Source organism: Moschus berezovskii, chromosome 6 (assembly GCF_049115385.1).
Source record: "Moschus berezovskii isolate FMDL1 chromosome 6, NW_MosBer_1.0, whole genome shotgun sequence".
In the NCBI taxonomy this organism is placed as follows: Eukaryota; Metazoa; Chordata; class Mammalia; order Artiodactyla; family Moschidae; genus Moschus; species Moschus berezovskii.
In genome coordinates this window covers 88641684-88647683 of record NC_142465.1, presented here as the reverse complement: position 1 = coordinate 88647683, position 6000 = coordinate 88641684, and the positions used below count along the sequence as shown (strand labels likewise).

At 41.6% G+C, this 6000-nt stretch overlaps 1 long non-coding RNA gene across 1 annotated transcript; it reads right to left on the bottom strand.

Moving 5' to 3' along the window:
- Positions 1-248: 248 nt before the first annotated feature.
- Positions 249-2156, bottom strand: LOC129536669 (uncharacterized). The gene is made up of 3 exons (XR_008681852.2): positions 1975-2156; positions 1251-1346; positions 249-1077 (listed from the first exon to the last, which is right to left on the bottom strand). It is a non-coding gene; the product is annotated as an uncharacterized LOC129536669 (long non-coding RNA).
- Positions 2157-6000: the final 3844 nt, after the last annotated feature.

The window sequence follows — 6000 nt, the reverse complement described above, 5'->3', positions numbered from 1 at the left end:
AAGAAAACCTGCTCATCACATAATGTCAGTGGGTACTTGATGTCCACATGACTTACAAGTGGCGATGTCGACCTTGATCTCTGAGTGAAGGTGGTACTTTCCAGGGTTCTTCACTATAAATTACTACTTTTTCTTTCCATACTAACTTTGGATGTAATCCCAGTCTACACTCAAGCAGGGTGTTTTGTTTACTATTTATTCTGAAAACATTTCAAACTTCCAGAAAAGTTAACAAAAATAGCGTGATGAATTCCCATATATGCTTCATCTAGTTTCTCCGCGAGAAACATGCTTTATCAGTCTCTCTCGCTCCCTCTACAAATTTACATATTAATGCTATTTGTATTGTTATTGTTTTGACTAAACCATTTCAGAGTAAGTTGTAGACAGCTTTGTCCCAAACACTTCCACATGTATATCCCAAGAATAAGGAGTTCTTTCATAGCCACACTACAGCGATCAATTCCAGGAAATTTTACATAAAAACAACACTATCATCAAATACTATATAGTTCAGCATTTCTGCTTTCGTCTATGATGGAGGATCTGGAACTAACGTTCTCATCTCAACTATAAAATCAGACAAAATGTCTAAGGCAAGTGTTTTCAGACATTGAAGAAGCAACAACACAGGGTAGAGCAGGCAGAGAATCAACCCCTGAAGGCAGGGAAACCTAAGAGGGGAGCCTTATGACTCTCAGCTGCCTGCCTGGGGAAATTCGCCTGCTTGCAGTGTAGCGATCTGGAATCTAAGCCGAGAGCAGCGTCCCTCTGAGCTGAGGAGGAGGAGATGGGGCTTTGGGCAGCTGAAGCACTGGAATCTGCAAGGCAGGGCCTCAGAGGCAGGATCTGTGCAGTTTATATAAATACCATCATGAGTTCACACTGATCCTTCTAACTCTAATCGAGCATCACAAGGCTTTCCCTAGTCTTCTAGCCCATACTTCTGGCACTCTTTTAGAAACCCAGAGCAGACTGGTAAGGTAAGTCACCATTCTCATTGTCAAGTCTCTCAGCTGAAGAAGAGCTTGCCAGGGGTCACGTGACAAAAGGAGGGACCAGCAGCAGCCATCAGTTCTGAGGACAAATGATAGAAACACAAAAAGTAATGGATGTGGGGACAGAGGGCGCCCCAAACATAAGCAGAAATTTAGAGGGTACACAGTAGCATGTCTACCTTCTAGAGTGCCAGTTAGATATTACTTAACTGAAATTCTGAGTTATTTAGGGGTAGTATATTTTTTATTTACCTCAATAATTATTTCACCGCAGCGTCTTCATTTCTCAATTCTTTCTTTTGATTCATTTCTCTGTCCTCTTAGTGTCGATCTTTCAGTAATTTTTCGCTGAAAAAGGGGTTCATGGATTTGGTTTCCCTAGATTCAATGATTTTCAGTCTGAGTTGCGTTTTGTAATGACCTTGGCAGCTTCTGGAAAATCTGTTGGCTTCTGGTCATCCTCTCAGACCAATTCAATCAAGTTCTCTGAGCATATGATCCATGCAACAGAGGTTTTTAAGAAATTCCTCAAGTGGTTCTAATTTGAAAACAAATACTTCCAATTTCAAAAAAATTACAGAAATAGGCTTTCTTAGGAAAAAGAAAAACAAAGGACCAAAGAAAATTGAAAGCAAAGTTCAAAGAAGCAGCCTAGGAGTCACCCAAAAATCTGGTCAAGTACAGATTCTGATTCAACAGCTATGGAATGGCAACTGAAATCCTGCATCTCTAATAAGCTTCCCCCAAATGCCAATGCTGCTGGTTCATGTACCACACTTCTGGGTAACAGTGCTACTCCTCTGCCCTCTGCAGTGAATGTTGCTGTGGAGGAATCTGGAGCTACCTGAACCTTTTCTCTTTTTCCGCTTTTGGGTAGCTTGATTCTTATTCCTGGATATTGATAAGATTCTCTTCTTTGAAATTCAGATTTAGTTAGGTTATGGGTATAAACAAAGAACAGAATGAAGATTCCCACCTTGATATGACATTTGCTTCTAAATTTTTTTTCTGGTGCCCAAATGTGTAACAGTCTCAGCTCGTGCCGAAGACGGTCCATAGGACAGGAATGATGCCTGGCCTGCAGAGTGGCTGAGACTCCTGTCTCCTCTTTTGTACATTCATTCTTAAAATGCCATCACTTGAGGGAACTGGAGTGAGTCTGTTCCTTGCAACCAAAAGAAATGAATTAAAACATTAGAAACCACAGATTAAAAAATACACAATATGAAAATCATGATTGCACAGAAAGCTGTGTCAAAAAAACATGAATGCAAAAAAAAAAAATGTACTTACAGTGATGGCTGGCAGTGGGGGACAGATATCTTAACTTCAATGTGCTTCTTACAAATAATTATTTGAACTAGACTGATTGACAGATAATAAGAGAAAATGTAGAAAATTACAGATTCTGGAAGACTTAAAACCAATTAAAAGCTGAAAACTGAGAAATAAGAAACTCTTCAAGGAATAACAAGGTGAAATCTTAAACCAGGAGAATTATAAAAATTTACAAAACAAAAGTACAACATGGACTATAAAATAAGCTGAATAAAGATGAGAACAACAAGTTAAAAATTGCAAGGATACCAGAAGGTTAAAATAACTATTAAAATTAAAGTAAGAATGAAAGTTAGTTATGAAATAATTTTAAACAGATTAAAATCAAAATAAAAAAAGGTTGAAGGTGAACAGGGTAATAAGGAAGATATAAAATAGAATATGAGAGTAGGATTAAAGATAAATATAATTATACAGACTTTAAAATACCATCAAAATATATTTTTTAAAGGTTTAAAAGTTGGAGGAAAAGAGAATAGAAAAATGTCTCAAAACATGCAAGAAGTAAGAAAGCTTAATGCTTTTACAGTCTTTCTCCAGGGGACAATCTGGTAACTCAGCAGTGGTGTCCTTAGGTGGAACCCAAGGGGACAGAGAGCAATGTGACACCTTGGACATGGAGGCTTCCCCATTGCTCTCCTCAGCAAGTGCCAGAAGCCAGCCTCACCAGCAGTAATCAGAGAAGACATATAGGAGGTATTAATACAGCAGACTCACAGCTGGACGGCACTACCCTGACCCAGGAGGAACTCCCTAGCCTGCCAGCCACATTCAGGCCTGGATTATCTCCTCCAAATTTAGCCCACACTCAAGAGTCAGGGGAAACTACTGTCTCTACATCAATACCCACGAAGCATCAGGTGTCAACAGTTGTCTTACGTATCTAGACAATTTTTTAGGAACTGGGCTATAGCCCCCAGATTTTAAAAAGAAAGGTGGGGAGGGCACGTATTTACTCTCCATTATTCTTTCCTGGAGAGTTCCATGGACAGAGGAGCCTGGCGGGCTGTGGTCCATGGGGTTGCAAAGAGTCGGACACGACTGAGAGACTAACACTTTCACACTTTATTTGATAAATGTTTATTAGGCATCTTGCCTGTACTTACTGGACTCCAGGAATACAATGATGAATGAATAACAGAACTCCTTTAACAGAAATCTGGACTCACCGTGTGGTTTAACAGTCATCAGTGACACAAATCGAAGGGCTGGCTCTGAACAGAAGGGTGACTTTTCCCTCTGGAGTGGCAGGAAGGAAAACGAGGCTGTGAGCGGAGGTAGGTAGGAAGGCTGAGAGCTGGGGAGATGATGCCTTATGATTTGAAGTAGGAGTTTCCTGAGACTGGGAAGATTCACAGAGGACTTGAGGTAAGTGGGACAGAGGTCTGAGACAGAGGGTCATTAAGGAAATATGAGAGGGAGCTAAGGACAAGTCAACAGTCACAGCAGCGAGGGCCAAGAGAGGCTGGAGATGGTGCCAATCTGAGCAGGAGCAATGTTTGGGTGCCAGGGTGTGGAAGACACACCCAGTTAATTACAACACAATGTGAACAATCCCAGGGTGACAGGGTAATTTATTGAGACCTTATCAATGTCTGTTCTCATCGCACTTTTCCCTTCACCAATTTTAAAGAATAACTTCAGGGCTACTTGTATCAGGGAAGTTTGGGGTTAAATGCTTGAAGAAAACCTCTCATCATGCCTTCCTCCCACCCCACTCCCACCCTCCTTTAAAGCAGAGGTCTCAGAGGGACTTCCCCAGGCTAATACTTTTGACAGACATGCTTCATTTATAAGGAATAGTGTTTTGAGGTTTTTAAAAATAGTCGCCAACATTCTGGGAGTAGATTTCACATTAAAATCTAGACTTCAGATTCTCCTGGAAAAGTCCAGTGACCTGGCAGTCCTGGGTGGCCTTTTCACCTGACTACGATTAGTTGGAGTAATGTCTGCCTCTGTTGCGGGGTTACAACCTCCAGTTCACTGTGGCCCTTGTCATTCTCTATGGTCTTATTCTCAGCCAACATCACTCATTTAGGTTAACTGCCTGGTTCCTATAACCCTCTCCAAAGTTGGAGATTACCTTAGGAATAGAGGCAGAAGCAATAAGGCATCAGGGTCACAGGTCTACAGTTCTTTGGATGTTGCAAAGGCCCAAGTGGGAATGGGGCTCAACGCCCCTAAGGTCTGGATCCCCAGGCTCAGCAAAGACTATACCGACAGTGGCAGTCTTAGACACGGACAAGTATCTCAGTATGAGTATGAAGAGAGCCTTTCCTTGTTATCCTGGAGTCCCAAGTCCTTGTGAAATCCTAAGGAGGGTGGAAGCGGGACGGCCCACAGTGACTGAGATTTCTTCCCACCAGCCCTTGGGGAGGTGGCTTGAAGTCAGACTTAATGAGAGAAATAAGGACATCATTTCTTGCACATGCATGCTTGTGCAGTGAGAGTTTAAACAGCCAAGTGGAGATTTAAAGAAAGTGCTAAGAGAACACAAAGGAATGGGTGAGGTTCCCTGTTGATTCAGACAGTTCTGGAAGTTTTGACGGAGAAGATGTAATTTGGGCTGAGTTTTGACGCATGAGTAGGAGACTTCCAAATAAGGTTATTTCACCCAAAGACAAACATTTGAAAGTACAAAGCATATTACGGAACTTGTGGTAGTTCACTGCAACTAGGGCAATTGATGCCCATCGTCTGGTTGGGGGCAATAGGAGAAGGGGCAGAATCGAGGGAAGTGAAACTAGAAGGGAAATTGAAGTTTTCGTGACTTCTTCATGTAATGGGTTGTCTCCAACTATTCTTTAGTGCTCTGTTGATACTGAAAGAGTTAACTGAGCTGGCAGTGCGGTCAATGCATGGGAAAGAAAGACTGGAAAAAGGCCACTGAGCAGGTTCTTGCAATAATCCAGGTGTGAGACAATAATACTTGGAACTAGGACAATGACTGTGGAAATGGAGAGGAGAGTTTGGATTTCATCAGCCATTTATTGAGTGATTACTGTATGCCAGGGATTGTGCTAGATGCTGAGCATACACTGACAAATACTGACTGGCTCTCCCCATAAAGAAGCTCATTGCCTAAAGGACAAAGGTTATCACACCTGGCAGAGCCAATGAAGAATAGAAGCATTCGGGACCTTCAAGCCCTATGTACTGTAAATTCCATCATGGGTTGAAGTCTGAGGGTCCCACTCACTTCCACACAGGCTCATTAGCCATCTGACAGCTGAGATAGAATCTTTGAAACATACTTCTACAGGTTGCCTCAGGGGATGGGGAAATGATCAGTCTAATTTTTAATTTCAAAGCAGGTATTTCAGTTTAGTGAACAATTTCTTTTAACCATAACTTGTAATCATTTGGACTAAGATGGAAATGATATTAATTCTATTGTTAGGGGAAATCTACTAATGCTTAAATACCATATCTATAATTTTATTGCGACAATAAAATTCAATCAGTCTCCAAATCACTCCCAGGTCGTTTCCCATTTGCAGGTATCAGGCATTAACTGCCTTTGACTCCTTGCCACTTGCTGGTGTCACCCAGGTGCTCAATAAGTGTTGAGGAAATGAACTTTAACATGCAAGGGTTGCTTTGAGAGGCCGTGTTCTGTTGTCTTTAGTGAGGTAATCAAGCTGAAATGCTTGCCAGAGATGTT